The sequence below is a fragment of the Schistocerca nitens genome, chromosome 4 (genome assembly GCF_023898315.1).
Source record: "Schistocerca nitens isolate TAMUIC-IGC-003100 chromosome 4, iqSchNite1.1, whole genome shotgun sequence".
In the NCBI taxonomy this organism is placed as follows: Eukaryota; Metazoa; Arthropoda; class Insecta; order Orthoptera; family Acrididae; genus Schistocerca; species Schistocerca nitens.
Genome location: NC_064617.1, coordinates 826,265,664 through 826,282,468, shown reverse-complemented (window position 1 = coordinate 826,282,468; position 16,805 = coordinate 826,265,664). Strand labels below are relative to the sequence as shown.

The following is a 16,805-nucleotide window of genomic DNA, read 5'->3' as shown; positions in this document are numbered from 1 at the left end:
CCAGAATGAGATTTTCACTCTGCAGCGGAGTACTGGCAGAAGTAAAGCTGTCAGGATGGGGCGTGAGTAGTGCTTGGGTAGCTCAGTTGGTAGAGCACTTGCCCGCAAAAGGCACAGGTCCCCAATTCGAGTCTCGGTCCGGCACCCAGTTTTAATCTGCCAGGAAGTTTCATATCAGCGCACACTCCGCTGCAGAGTGAAATCTCATTCTGGAGTCGAACGTTGTACGTAAAAACAGTTTTGAGAACTCTGACAGCGGAATACATGGATGGGTACTGTTGTTGTTAAGATTGTAGGGTAGGCAACTTTAAGAGGGGATAGTATGGGCCAAAACGAGAAAAACATATCTAGTAAACACGGAATCGAAAATGCACACCTTAAGACCAATGAGTGCTTGTTCAATAGAGGAGATGTGTTTAACAGTAGCGAAGATGAACATGTGCTCATAACTCCTCAGATATGACTTCTAGAGCCCAAACATGTCTTGGTCCATACTACTAGATCTGAAAGTTGTATACGCTACATCGTTAGCAAGAGCAGTACCAGTACCTACGAGGATTGGAACTTTGATAGTGGCAACTGTTTATTTACAGCTCGTACAAAATAGTTTCAATTGGTCGTAGGCTGTGTTCCAAAAATGAACAGCATATAGACAGAAGTGATGACACTATCTGCAAAACCTGACCATTATTTTACAGGACAATGCTCAAGCACGTACAGTGCAAGCTGTTACTGATTGGTTTGACTGATGGAGCTGCTAAGTGCTATACTACCTACAGCATTCCCCTGACTTAAGCCCTCGTGAGTTCAACTGGATTTCTAAGCTGAAGGAAACACTTCACGGCATTCGCTTCAGAGCTGCTACAAATTCGTCGCGCAATTGACAGCGCCCCTCGAACTGTCAACACAACTGGCACTGCTAAGAGTATCCTACGACTTCGACATCGCTGGCAACGGGTTATACCCAATGCTGGTGACTACTTTGAAGGTCAGTAAAACTTTGAAACACGTATTTGTTTTGTACGAGCTGTAAATAAATAGTTAGCACTATCAAAGTTCCATCCCTCGTATATTCAACGGTCAGAGATACCAGAATGATTTTCGCTTGTAACTTTCAACTCGTCCGTGTCCGAACCAGGGACCCTTCCCTCAAATTGATAAATCTACCCACCTCCACCAACCATGAATCACCATGTATATACACACATTTACAGGCGCCGGCACTTACGAATTTAACGCTGTGTAACGTCGTTGGATGATGTTTCCGGACTTGGTTTCCTATGTAAAACGTGATCTATTAAGTCCCGTTTACAACCACTAGAAGTGTGTAACATGAATTGTAAAACACCCTGCCTGTACACGGTGAGCTGCATAAAAATTGTTTTTGTCGATGTACGCCGTAGTATAATAAATGAATTACGTTCGATAGATATCAGGAATCACATTATTTGTTATTCTGGATCACATGTTTTAGAATCAGGTCACGTGGCGTTTTTCCGGTTACTTTCTGAGCCATAAAGATACCAGAAACGATTCCTGCCGCTTTTGGAACTTCTTTGTCCGGCGTTTCCTGGAGAAGAGTTGAACGGGGTCTCGCAAGAGAGCACAGAGACGCTCGCCGAGCTTTGCTTCCCTCTGCGTTCATGGTCGTTGGTTTGCGTTTACGGAGTGCGAACTACCCTTTTTTTGCTTTTTTTGGCATTCGCGAAATCACATGTCAATTGAACGAAACTCAGTTTGGATTGTCGTGTATAACGCCACTTACGTTTCTTCGGTAACGGTTAAATTTGACTTAAATTTTAATGTGGATCAGTTTTCGATGTTAATATTTCAAGCCCGAGCGTACTTGTTAAGGGAAAACAGAATTTCGTATTTAAAACTGACTGATGATCCCTCCTTTCAATCGACGAATGAACTTTGAAATGGCAGATACTAATCTTCAAATAGAGAAGTAACTACAATCGCATTGTAGTGGAGGGGCATCAGGCAGAGATACCTGTAACATTCAATAGAGATTATGACAAAGCAATAATTTATCTTAGGTCACTGGAGCAACGAAGGGTACCTAGCGACTGGAAGAAACCATGAGTCATTCCTGTTTCCAAGAAGAGTTGTAGGACAGATGCACGTAATTATAGGCTTATGTCGTTGACATTAAGCTGTTGCAAAATTAAGGAACATGTACTATGCTCATGTATTATGACGTATACAGAGAACGACAATTTCCTCTATAAAAATCAACACGGATTCCGCAAACAGAAGTTTAGCGAAACTCACTTATCCTCTATGAGATCCATAGAGCTGCATTTAACAGTGCTGAGGTATACAGCGTTTCTTCGACTTCTGGAAGTTATTTGATACCGTCTCGCACTCCAGGTTAGTGAAAAAATACGTCTGCATTCGAGACTTGCAGACAGAATTCAACAAGTCGCTCCAACGGAACAAAATCGAGAGGAGTCAAGGTAATTTCGGGAGTACACCAAGGAAGTGTGATAGCATTGTTACAGTTTACAATGAATATAAATTATCTAGTAGACTGCGCCGGAAATTCTTGAAGGCTCTTCACAGGTGGTAGGATTGTCTGCAAGAAGGTAGCAATGCCAGAAGACAGTAACGATTTGCAGAAGAGCCTACAGAGGATTTATGGATGGTGTAGGAGTTGACCTTGAGCGTAAATAAGTGTAATATATTGTGCACACATAGGAAAAGAAACCCGATACCGACATCTGCAATAGTATTAAGGATGTGACATGAAGTCACATAAAAGGTTATCTACCAATCTAGTAAATATGTGTAGGTCTGAATTTAAGATGGAATGGTCGCATAAAAAGTCATACAACAAGTGAAGAATGAATTTATTGATCAAAAAGTATGCATGACGCGTTTCGGAATTATTTCCATCTTCCGTAACAAAAGTGCAAATGCAACGCAAGGACAAGGACGTTACCAGTTGTACACGTAACATGTGAAAACAAACTAGAAGTGTTGTCCTTGTGCTACCTTTGCACTTGGATTTTTGAAGGTGGAAATAATTCCGAAACGCGTCATGCATACTTTGTGATCAATAAATTCTTTCTTCACCACTGCTGTATGACTTTTTAGGTGACTTAACCAGCTTCACTACAAATCTATGCACATCTGCAGTATTGATGACAAATTGCTGGAAACAGTAACTACCGTAAAATATCTAGGTGTATTTGGCAGGAGCACCTTCAGTGAAATGACCGCCTAAAACACATCACAGGAAAAGCAGATGCCAGACGGAGATTCATGGGAAGAATCTTAATTAAATGTATTTCATCCACTAACGAAAAGGCTTAAAATGCGCTTGTTCAACCGATTCTTGAGTACTGTTTATCAAACTGGGACCCCTACAATCATTCTTCCCACGCGGCATTCGCGAGCGAAACAGTGTGGGTGGGATCAATTTATGCCATCAGAAATACCCTCTACCACACGCCGTCAAGTTGTTTTCGAATACTGATGTGAATAAATGCATGTGGAGTCTCATATCTGTATTCATGCATTTACAAGAATTTTTTATTACGAGCTTTCTTTTAACCGTTTTCCATTGTTTTTCTATAAACTGCTAAAGTGATTTCTTTCATGCAAGATTATTATGGCGAGATAAGCACGCTTGAGTTGTTTAGCTAAAGTTGTAAGGTCCTTGAAAGTCCTTGAAAGATCTTCTGGCGTGCGATTTGTGATTATCTGGTTTTAATTTTGCCCTGTATCTGTTTAAATTGGAAGGGAACGATCGATCGATCGATGTCCGAGCAAACTTGAGCTGGCAGCCTTGTGTTAACATATAATTTTTTTCAGGTTTTCTGTGAGTTATTGTCTGTAAACTTGTGAGTTTGTTAACATTGATTTTCAGACTGTTTATTTTATCCGAAAGTTATGTGTACAATCTATAAGATCTTTGGTAAATGTTGCGTCATTTTCATTGTCGTAATGATTAATGATTTTATAACGGCTGCTGTAATTCCTCTTGTGACTCGCTTTTTCGTCAATGTTCAAACGCAATTGCGACGAAAAAACATTAAAAATTATTTTTCTTTTTCTTCAGCATGCAACCATTCGATCCGGCATCTCGGCAATTTCACTTACATCTACTTCGAGCTTAAGCCGTCATCTTAGTGTTGGGGGAGGTTACGTGACAGATCTCCACAAACAAAATAGTAGCTTTCAATCCTTTATTTGGCTTAAAATACACGGTCGCTAAATAAGTTTTGTTTTCACAGTTATAAGGGCTAGGATCAGTGGGAACGTAGTGAGTATCGTGATTTTTGTCAGAGGCGGAACATCTGCAGCTGGAGGACGAAGTCTACAAGCGAACTCCCGGGGCTCAAGCGGAAGCCTCGCGCGCCGACTGACGTCCTCCATCGAGACTGCCCCTCGCATCTCGGCCGCACCTGCGAACAGAGGCGCAGCAGGGTAAGCGATAGGTGCCGAAGAGTCTGAAACCGACATTGACAGAGGTACACACTAACACAAAACACTAAACATTTTATTAAGTAAAATGAGTAGATGCTGAAGGAATTAGATTAGGAAATGAAGCACTTAAAGTAGTAGAAGAGTTTTGTTATTGGAACAGGAAAATAAAGGACGACGGTAGAAATAAAGAGGATATGAAATAGCCGATGGCAGTAGTACAAGAAGCTTTTCTGGAACAATTCGTCGCACGAACAGCAACATTACATATTTGTCCTCGGAGTTTTTCCTGGTGGCATGCTATAGTAAAATCTCGGTTTACTAGCCGTGGCCGGCCAGTGTGGCTGAGCGGTTCTAGGCGCTTCAGTCTGGAACCGCGCGACCGCTACGGTCGCAGGTTCGAATCCTGCCTCGGGCATGGTTGTCTGTGATGTCCTTAGGTTAGTTAGGTTTAAGTAGTTCTAAGTTCTAGGGGACTGATGACCTCAGATGTTAAGTCCCATAGTGCTCAGAGACATTTGAACCATTTGATACTAGCCGTGTCACTCCGAATAGAACACTCGGCTTTTCAATAGCTATCCTCGCCATCGTCATCAAGAGTTAAAATCACTGACTGCCTGGCTTATACAGAAGTAATAGCAGCGTCTGGAACCTTTCGGAGATGGCTAGAGAGACGCTTACTCGGAAGGCAAATTGGGCACCTCCTGCCTCCAAAATAAGAGATATGTTACGCCCCATTAAAGACAACATAGGCCTTCGAGTTCCTGGGGTGTATGGTGTCTCCTGTGAATGTGCTAGCATCTACATAGGTCAACTATTCGTACTGTTGTGGATTGTTGTACCTTGCATTCGTGACATGTCAAACAAAAAGAATTTCAGAAGTCGGCCCTGGGTGATCATTGCATACAAAACGGGCTTAAAACACAGTCTCAATAGACGGTATTTCAGGCTCAAACGACATCTTAGTGGGATTCCGCTGTAAAAGAAGCGGCCGAAATGAGTGTGACAAGCAACAATTTAAACGGAGACCAGGGGTACACACTTAGTAGGGCATGGGAGAGTATTTGTGGATATTGAGCGAAAGCAAAGACGTTGGCTTCACGCTTGTCGGGACGCGGGAGCAACAGTTTCAAACATGGCGCCGGCCCTTCGCGGCATCTGACGTCATTCGGTCCAGAAGCGGTACGAAGCTGCTAGGAGCTGCCATAGTTGCCATGAGTCACTCCGGTTCTCTCTGGAAGGTTCCAGACGCTGCCATAGGAACTATACAAGCAGATAGCCGCTCCAGTCCCGGCAGTCAGTGATTTTAACTCCTGATAACGATGGCGGAAACCTCGCGAGTTTTATTCGGAGTGATGCAGCCTGTTAACCAATAAGATTTTTTTGAACACCGAAATAAGTGACCTCTGGATAGAAAAAGAGCTAGAACTGATCGACAAGGGAAAGGCAATTTGATAACATAGTTCGTGAAAGAAACTGGACTTAATCCACGACGAAACACATTATTATGATGGGCCAAGGAACTCTTAACGAAGCCACAGTACACTTCAATGGACACAGATACGTGACACTATTTTTTCTGCACAGTCTCCAAGTCTCCGCAAAGAACGGTAGGAATCAATCCTTCAGTTCCTCGACAGCAAAAACCCGCTTCTAAGTCGCGGAACCACTCGAGAACAGCTGTGTGAGCGTCTTCACCGTTGATAGTTGGAAAACATGTTCGCGCCCCCTCCCCCTACCCACCCCCACCCATCGAAGTATTTTCAGCTTTCCGAAACAATAGAAAACGTATTGTGCAAGGTCTGGGCTTTCTGACGGATGCTTGCAAACCTCCCAGTGAAAACGCTGAAGCAAAGCTTCTGTTGTGCGAGCCGCGTGCGGTGTTGCGTTATCGTGCAGAAGAACAATGCTGTTGCTTAATTTTGCGCGACTCCTCTTCTTCAAAGCGTTGTGCACCGATCCCAGTGTTGCACAGCATGAACAGGCGTTAACAGTTGTACACTTTGCCATAAATTCTGTGTACACAATCCTTTTCATAGCCGAAGAAAACGGTGGCCATGATCTGATGGCGAATCTTTGCATTTCGTCCTCGGAGGCGAAGAGGCGTGTCTTCCTTTCACAGACGTTCTCATTGTTGCACGTGTGAAATTTTGGACCCATGCTTCATAGCCTGTAATTATTTCTTTCTACGGAGTAACATTCAAGGAAGGGCAAAGACAACATAAACCTTGCGCCTTTACGTACCGTGATCGTGGAACCAAGCGCAAATACAATTTTCGACCGAGCGAGGTGGCGCAGTGGTTAGGACACTGTCACATTCGGCAGGACGACGATTCAAATCCTCGTCCGGCCATCCTGATTTAGGATTTCCGTGATTTCCCTAAATTGTTTCAGGCAAATGCCGGGACGGTTTCTTTGAAAGGCCAGGGTCGACTTCCTTTCCTAATCCGATGGGACCGATGACCTCGCTGTTTGATCCCCACACTCAAATCAATCAACCAACCATAATTCTCGATGCTGCGGACGATCTTGGTCTGTTCATACACGAGACCCGGAAGGCAGTAGATACCGGTTAACGACTGGATGCCACATTATACTTTGACTTCTGGAAAGCAATGGATACGGTGCTGAAACGTCGCGTAAAGAACTAAATACCTGCGTGCGGAATATCAAACCATTTATCGCAATGAACTGAGCGCAGTATCACAGATTTTTAATAGTTAATCTCCAGATGGAAAAGTAGTTCAGAGTGTCATTGTACCATTACTGTTTTCAATACATAAAAATGACCTAGTGGGTAACGTCAGAAGACTGTCTTCAGGAAGTCCAGCGAAGAAGAAGGTACATCACAAAAACGTCCTTCGTTCGAAATTTAAGTATAATTTGTTAGTGTTGTATCGATACGAAATAGAAGAAGTACAGAATATCCAGATTCATTTAGTAACCATTGAAGCGTCACGAAGATGTTCGGCCAACTCAAGTGGCAGACGCTGCAGTGTGGTTTACTGTAAAAAAATCCGAGATCGTACGTTACCAGAATTCTCGCACAATATATTTGCTTCCTTCTACTAATATCTCGCGAAAATACTGTGAAGATAAAATTAGAGAGGTTCGGAGCTCACTTGGAGCCATATCAATAATATTTCTTTCCCCGCATCATAGACTACTGAAACAGGAAATTGGGTAAGTAAGCTACTCTGTGTCACACAGCATAAATCAGATATGATAATATGCAATGTGATTTTAAGAGTTAGAGAATATGTTTTATAGTTTATGTCTCGAGTGTGCTCTCATACACTGATGAATCAAAACTTTACGACCACCTGCTTAAAAGCTTGTTTGTCCATCTCTGAAATGAAATACATCACTGGTTCTCCGCATCAGGAACCCGACATTTTGTCGGTCGGTTAGTGAAGCTATGTGGCATGAAATATCTACGCACAGAGCGTTCAATTAGCTTAAATAACGTGCCGTTAATAAGTCACAGCTGCAAAATACTAACGCGAATTCTTTACAGACGAATGGAAAAACTGGTAGAAGCGGACCTCGGGGAAGATCATTTTGGATTCCGTAGAAATGTTGGAACACGTGAGGTAATACTGGCCCTACGTCTTATCTTAGAAAACAGATTAAGGAAAGGCAAACCTACGTTTCCAGCATTTGTAGACTTAGAGAAAGCTTTTGACAGTGTTGACTGAAATACTCTCTCTCAAATTCTGAAGGTGGCAGGGGTAAAATATAGGGAGCGAAAGACTATTTACAGTTTGGACAGAAACCAGATGGAAGTTATAAGAGTTGAGGGACATGAAAGGGAACCAGTGGTAGGGAAGGGAGTGAAACAGGGTTGTAGCCTCTCCCCGATGTTATTCAATCTGTATATTGAGCAAGCAGTAAAGGAAACAAAATAAAAATTTGGAGAAGAAATAAAAACTTTAAGGTTCGCCGATGACATTGTAATTCTGTCAGAGACAGCAAAGGACTTGGAAGAGCAGTCGAACGGAATGAACAGTGTCTTGAAGGGAGGATATAAGATGAACACCAACAAAAGCAAAACGAGGATAATGGAATGTAGTCTAATTAAGTCTGGTGATGCTGAGGGAATTAGATTAGGAAATGAGACGCTTAAAGTAGTAAAGGAGTTTTGCTATTTGGGGAGCAAAATAACTGATGATGGTCGAAGTAGAGAGAGTATAAAATGTAGACTGGCAATGGCAAGGAAAGCGTTTCTAAAAAGAGAAATTTGTTAACATCAAGTATAGATTTAAGTGTCAGGGAGTCATTTCTGAGAGTCTGGCTTCTCTGTTCTGCTTAGGTCTCTTCATCTCTCCAGAGCTATTCCAACATTGTTGTAATCAAGCCTTCGTCTGCCTCTAAAACTTTGACTGTCTACACTACCATTAATCACCAACTCTATATTTCACTGCCTTGAGTAAGTGCTGTCAAGCAATCCTTTCTTTTTGTCTCATTGTCCCGTTGGTTTGCTTCAGCCCGATTCGATGCGGCATCTCTTTACCTTGATCATTCTTCTGTTGCACACCTCAAACGCTACCATCCTCTTTGTCTTTAAAACTTAAAGTGCACGCTTCACCTCCATACACTAAAACGGCAAAACATTATGTCTGAGGGATCCCTCTTTTCCGTATACGTGATCTCTCAGGAGATAATGCAAGCTATCGAGGTAATAATAGCATGAATATTGCCGAGCGAACTATATTATGTTCGGCTACTCGTATTTACTCCAGATCTTCGTGTATTTTTGTAACACAATTACATTTAACTTTCAGTTTTCTTGCCAGACAACAAGAGCTCACACTCCACAGAGCCTGCGAGTTTTAAATCGGATTTTTTAGAATACAGTCTGTAATTTTATTCTGTATGCTTTTATCATACCGTGTTACTTCTTAAATTTTTTTGCCGCTGTCCTATTGCACAACGTACATCAGACAATGCTTCTTTAATATATTGGGATAAATTCATTTACTTTTCCGGTGTTTAGTGACCTCGTCGGCGATGTTATGTCAAATGTAATCTTCCTTCCATCTTGTTTTCCTTCACTTCCTTTTAACAATTATAAAACTTGCTCAAGTAATTCAAAGATGTAGTCCCTCCTGCTTATAACGTTGAGGGTTTGCAACTGTAAGTCATTGTAGTATTATTGTTAACATCTTCGAGTGCTGGCATCCACTGTGACTGACCGGATATTCACTTACCGGATCGTGGCAGTCGGCTTGTGGCTACCGCATAAGGTGAATTCAGATTGAATATTTGTGTAGATTCTAGGGGATAAAGCTGGGGTATCTAATTGTTGTGACCCTTCGATTTTCCTGCAGAATACTCATTTTATCAACTTCCAAATTCAGTGACTCACGGCTATATTTTTAGATTTGTCAAAGGCCTTTGATACTGCTTACTACAAAATTCCTTGGATATCGATATGCACATACACATGTGGCAGTAGTATCGCGTACGTAAGGTATAAAAGAGAGTGCATTAGCGAAGCCTTCATTTGAAATCAGGCGATGCATGCGAATAGGTTTCCGACGTAATTAAGTCTGCCCGACTTTGAACGTGGAGTGATCGTTATAGATAGACACATGGAACATTACAGTTTGGAAATCTTTAGGGAATTGAGTATTCTGAGATCCACAATCTCGGGAGTTTACCGAGAATACCAAATTTCAGGCATGACCACTCATCACGGACAAAGCAGTTGCTGACGGCCTTCTCTTCTTCTCTTAACGACCGAGAGCAGTGGAACTTGCGTAGAGTTGTCAGTGCTAACAGACAAGAAAGACTGCGTCAAATAACCACAGAAATCAACCTGTGATGTACGATGAGCATATCCGTTGGGACAGTGCGGCAAAATCTGACGTTCATGGGCTATGATAGGAGACGACCGACGAGAGTGCTTTTGCTAACAGCTCGACATCGACTGTATGCAGTGCCTCTCCTGAGCTAGTGACCATATCGGTTGGACCCCAGATATCCGAAGACCGTGGCATGGTCACATTAGACCCGATTTCAATTGGTAATAGGTGACGGTAGGGTTGGAGTGTGGCGCACACCTCATGAAGCGATCGACCCAAGTTGTGAACAAGCCACTGTGCAAGCTGGTGATGGCTCCATAATGGTGTGGGCAGTGTTTACATGGAATATACTGGATATGATTGTATTCGGCTACTTGGAGTCCATTTGCAGCAATTCATGGACTTCATGTTTCGACACGTATCGCCGGGGCATAATATTCTCGACTGGTCTGACGAACAGTCTGGAAGGCTCGAGCGAATGATTTCACCACCCAGATCGACCGACGTGAATCCCATCAAATACACTACTGTCCATTAAAATTGCTACACCACGAAAATGACGCAGACGCAAAATTTAACCGACAAGAAGAAGATGCTGTGATATGCAAATCATTAGCTTTTCAGAACATTCACATAAGGTTGGCGCCGGTGGCGACACCTACAACGTGCTGACATGAGGAAGGTTTCCAACCGATTTCTCATACACAAACAGCAGTTGACCGGCTTTGCCTGGTGAAACGTTGTTGTGATGCCTCGTATAAGCAGGAGAAATGCGTACCATAACGTTTCCGACTTTGATATAGGTCGGATTGTAGCCTAACGCGATTGCGGTTTATCGTATCGCGACATTGCTGCTAGCGTTGGTCGAGGTCCAACGACTGTTAGCAGAATATGGAATCGGTGGGTTCAGGAGGGTAATAAGGAACGCCGTGTTGGATCCCAACGGCATCGTATCACTAGCAGTCGAGATGACAGGCATCTTATCCGCATGGCTGTAGCGATGCTTCAAATAGCTCTGAGCACTATGGGACTTAACTTCTAAGGTCATGAGTCCCCAAGAACTTAGAACTACTTAAACCTAAATAACCTAAGGACACCACACACATCCATGCCAGAGGCAGGATTCGAACCTGCAATCGCAGCGGTTTCGCGGTTTCAGACTGTAACGCCTAGAACCGCACGGCCACTGCGGCCGGCCTGGCTGTAACAGATCGTGCAGCCACGTCTCGACCCCTTAGTCAACAGATGGGGACGTTTGCAAGACAACAACCATCTACACGAACAGTTCGACGACTTTTGCAGCAGCATGGACTATCAGCTCGGAGACCATGGCTGCAGTTACCCTTGACGCTGCATCACAGACAGGAGCACCTGCGATGGTGTATTCAACGACGAACCTGGCTGCACGAATGGCAAAACGTCATTTTTTTCGGATGAATCCAGGTTCTGTTTACAGCATCATGATGTTCGTATCCGTGTTTGGCGACATCACGGTGAACGCACATTGGAAGCGTGTATTCGTCATCGCCAGACTGGCGTGTCACCCGGCGTGATGGTATGGGGTGCCATTGGTTACAAGTGTCGGTCACCTCTTGCTCGCATTGACGGCACTTCGAACAGTGGACGTTACATTTCAGATGTATTACGATCCGTGGCTCTACCCTTCATTCGATCCCTGCGAAACCCTACATTTGAGCCGGATAATGCACGACCGCATTTTGCAGGTCCTGTACGGGCCTTTCTGGATACAGAAAATGTTCGATTGCTGACCTGGCCAGCATATTCTCCAGAACTCTCACCAATTGAATACGTCTGGTCAATGATGGCCGAGCAACTGGCTAGTCACAATACGCCAGTCACCACTCTTGATGAACTGTGGTATCGTGTTGAAGCTGCATGGGCAGCTGTACCTGTACACGCCATCCAAGCTCTGTTTGACTCAATGCCCAGGCGTACCAAGGCCGTTATTACGGCCGGAGGTGGCTGTTCTGGGTACTGATTTCTCAGGATCTATGCACCCAAATTGCGTGAAAATGTTATCACATGTCAGTTCGGATGTAATATGCTTGTCCAATGAATACCCGCTTATCATCTGCATTTCTTCTTGGTGTAGCAATTTTAATGGCCAGTAGTGTATTTATCGACCATAGTCGAGAGCTCATTTCGTGCACAGCATCCTGCACCAGCAACACTTTCCCAATTATGGAAGGCTATAGAGGCAGCATAGGTCAATATTTTCGCATGTGACTTTTAGCGACTTGTTGAGTCCATGCCACGTCGAGTTACTGCACTACGCTGGCAAGAAGTATCTCCGACACGATATTAGGAGATATTCCATGCCTTTTATCACCCCAATGTAGAATCATTGGGAATAAGAGAAACTGTCAACAGCTTGTTTCGATCATATCTCAAACACAGCATACGAACGGTAGTAGTAGTAGCACAGGCTTCGTATAATGAAAAATTTTAAGTTAAAAATATATCAGATTCCAAGTATGTTAACACAGGAGTCCCTCAGTGCACCTTGTTGGTAACAATACTGTTTTGGGTATGCATCAGTGACTTACTAGACTACGTTAGATGTGGCGATAAATTCTTTGCTGTTGACAGCAACATTATAATCATAGATGAAACAACAAATTTTTTATGAATCAGTTTTGACCGCCACTTGAGTTGGCATGAACGCAAAGACTCACTAACATATAAATTATCATCAGCTTGTGACAGACAGTGGCATATTCTTAACTAATACTGCTGTATGCACTCTATCTTTAGCAATAAAACCATTTTTTTGGGGTCTACGCACAAAACATGAACATAGTTTTCAAATTGCTGGAAAGTACCATTAAAATAATAACTAAAGCTGGTACCCTGGCTCCCTGTAAGGATCTGTTCAAACAGTTGGGCTTTCTATCTGGGCCACTGTAGTACAGTAGACACACCATTCTTCTGAATATGCTTATATGTGTGATTATGTATTCAAATTTGAAAGATATGTGTTTAAGAGTAACGACTTTGGGTGACGAACGATACATATTGTTCTCGTTTGAATTTTTACTGCATTACACTGCCCTGCATATTATTGTTGTTGTTTTCTCTAATACTTATGATGGCTATTCCTTAGGCGAAATCGATCAGCGATAATTTCAGATTATTCGCGACTGATCGCTGCATTCTGCAATTGTGTATCGAACGGTCGCTGCACACAGAAATCCCATGGATTCCAACATAGATATACCGATCTGTTATGCACATCAAGAGAAATATCAACAATTAAGTCATAACCAGCGGCATTCTTAATAAGGAGATAAGAACAAGGCTAAACTATATTTAGCAAGAGTAAAATAGCACAAAACACAAAACAGTGTTTTCCACAAATGAATAAAAATGTAGAGTAAACGGTACGAGGTGATTAAAGAGAAAAGTGAAAGTAAATCTCAGTTAACGCACACACTCACTCTCACTCACTGGTCATACCGGATTCGAGAGTCCAGTACCGCAGCAACGTATTAAGTTAACGCACACATCTTAAGTAATTCATAGTTCAATGTCGAGAATTATTTAGATAACATGCAATGCGGACTGGTAAGAATTAATGTTATTTATTAATAAACTCAGTACTTTATCCATCTACAGAAACTATAAGTATAATTGTTAAAAAAATTAGCAACCAGTTACACGAAAGGAAATTCATTTATTCAACGGATTCAGCCAGCTAGTGCTCTTCTTCAGTGGTCTGTAGAGTAAAATATACAAGTAAGTGGAAGTTAGATACGAATATTAGAAAATTTAAGGATGAAAAGTTTAAAAATTTAAAGATCAAGAGGTAGCACATGTTTAGAATTATCGCATTATTAGCAAGCGTCAAAAGTAAACAGGTATGTGCAGCATAGTATCGTGGTACTATAAAAATACAAGAACAATCTCGCCCAGCCCAAAGCGCTAAGGTTATAACTTGAAATTTGGAGAGCGTTTGGATAGTATGCTGTAGGCATCGTTCAAGAAGGGATTTTTCGAAATTCCACCCCTAAGGGGGCGAAAAACAGGATGAGAAGTTTTTTTGAAAAATGTGACTATTAACGCAATTTTGAAGCTAGAACTACGAAAATTGATAGATCTGTTCTGGCCAGAAACAAAGAAATACGTGTTTCAGCATTTTTGGATATTCAACTCAAATGGAGGCGAAATAGCCGGTGAGTTTTACTGAAAACTAATCTTTATTATGGGACAATTAAAACATTTTTAAAGCTATATCCATAAAAATTGATATTTGACTTCTCGGAAAAAAAAAGTACGTGTTTCAGTGCTTACGGATATTCAGGTCCAGATGGGACGAAATATGGGAAGCTAAATCTATGAAAATATGTAATTGGCTTCACGGTTGGAAATAAAGAACAATGTGTTTCAGCGTTTTTAGAAATTCAAACCTTAAGGGAGTGAAATAGTTGATAAAAATTTTTATGAATATATTCCATCATGAAACCGTTTTCAAATAAATTTAAGGAACTTTTTACATGAGTTCTCGCTGCAAAATAAAAAAAAATACGTGTTTTAGGATTTTTTTGGAAATTGAAGCCCTAAGGGGATGAAATAGGAGATGAGAATTTTATGAAAATATTTCGTTATATGGGAGCATTCTTAGAACTAAATCTATGAAACGTTTTATTTAACTTCTAGAGAAATACGTGTTAAAGGCCGAAAGTTACGATGGAAATATAGCAATAAGAGCTCAAAAGGCAGTTTTAACAAAGACCTCCAGCTCTAGCTGGTCAGAAGTAGATCTTGAGAAGATTGGAAGACTGTGCTTCTATGGCCTTCATTAGCGTGAAAAGCTTAGATGTTGCAATTTGTGAACAGCACAAAAATTCAATTAAAAGAAAAAAATCTTTGCAGAGCATACAGTCAACGAGAGTGAAGCAGTGGGGCTAAGCTAGTATGTAATACAATAATAATATGCGTTAATGCACAAAGAGTTCGTAAGTTCATACATATGGATGTAGTATATGTTTAGATATGGTATGAGGACAACATACAAAAAGTGCAGATCTCATGCAAGAACTGGAGATTATCAATTGATGACGTGCATATATTCAGGCTGCTCTCAGAGTGGGGATAAAAGGAAGATAAAGTAATAAAACAAAAACTTATGCACCTGTAGGAGCCATAAAACATAGATGAAAATGTAAGTGGGCATAACCGGTGTCTAAACTAATATATAATATCCTACATGTTGATGATACATAAAATAAGTTAATGCAAGTAACATGGGGCACAGTGGAGGGGAAGTATAGGAACTAATCGCCGAAACAGGTGTACTGAGATCCGTAGCGTGCTACCAGGAAACCCGTCGACGAAAATGAAGTGCGAAGCATGTTCTGGGGACGAAAGCTGTAACTGCAACAATTGGAGAAACAGTTCTCAATCAGTATCTAATATTAATGGTCAGAAAATGACTATAGAGAAAAGGAAGCTTATGCACCATATCGTATACTTCATACTTTAATGGATCGTACAGTGCTATCCCATTAGCAGGACCTGTGACAGACTCAACTATTTCAGGTGGGCCACAGGGTCACCACGAAAGCCAAAAGTGTTACGTGTGTGTGTGTGTGTGTGTGTGTGTGTGTGTGTGCGTGTGTGTGTGTGTGTGTGTGTGCGTGTGTGTGTGTGTGTGTGTGTGTGTGTGTGTGTGTGTGTGTGTGTCTGTTTGTGTGTGTGCACGCGCTCGCGTTTGTATGCTTCTAGAGCGGTGCAGAGTAGTGTGTCTGTGTGTAGCGTGGGCAGTGACCAGTGCTGTGATGCTAATCAATAGTGTAAATGTTGATATTAATGTGGCCGAGCGGTTCTAGGCGCTACAGTCTGGAACCGCGCGACCGCTACGGTCGCAGGTTCGAATCCTGCCTCGGGCATGAATGTGTGTGATGTCCTTGGGTTAGTTAGGTTTAAGTACTTCTAAGTTCTAGGGGACTGATGACCTTAGAAGTTAAGTCCAGTAGTGCTCAGAGCCATTTGAACCAATTGATTTTGATGTTACTTATGGATGCATTACTAATAAATTTTTTTTTCTTTTTCGCTAGAAATGACGAGTCAGATATTTTATTGGTGTTCTACCGATGATTTACAACTGACTATGTATGTACTCTTCACAGTTTTTTGTAGAATTCTGTGTTTTTTCATAATTTTGACGTTTTGTTACGTCCCGTATTTCTTCCATAATTTTATTTCTTGGCCACCTCGTGAGTTCTGTAAAAAATTTTTTTCTTTATGGTAGGCTGTATGTTATACAGACTTGCTGTGTTTTAATCAGTGCCCAAAAATTACGTTTTCCCTTTCACTGACTGCTTTTCAAATGTTCTCATCATTTTTTGTGTACCTGGTCCTCGGCGGGTTTCTCCAAACGTACATTTATGTCGCTTAGGAGATTTCTGCCTGTCGTCAACAGTGTCCAGCTTTCACGGCAAAATAGGAATAGGCTCCACATGAACGTCCTACAGTTTCTTTTCCGTTTCTCTATTACACAACTTATTCTTTATTAGTTGCCTTCTCACCATTGAAAGCTCGTTT

General features: G+C 41.9%; 1 protein-coding gene across 1 annotated transcript in view; it reads right to left on the bottom strand.

The window, feature by feature from the left end:
• Positions 1-4,182: 4,182 nt before the first annotated feature.
• The window catches only part of LOC126253252 (prolactin-releasing peptide receptor-like), a 263,110-nt gene continuing 250,487 nt past the window's right edge, over positions 4,183-16,805 (bottom strand). Inside the window, exon 2 of the mRNA XM_049954455.1 lies at positions 4,183-4,415. The gene's annotated coding sequence lies outside the window, so the exon portion shown is untranslated. The remainder of the gene's footprint in view (positions 4,416-16,805) is intronic.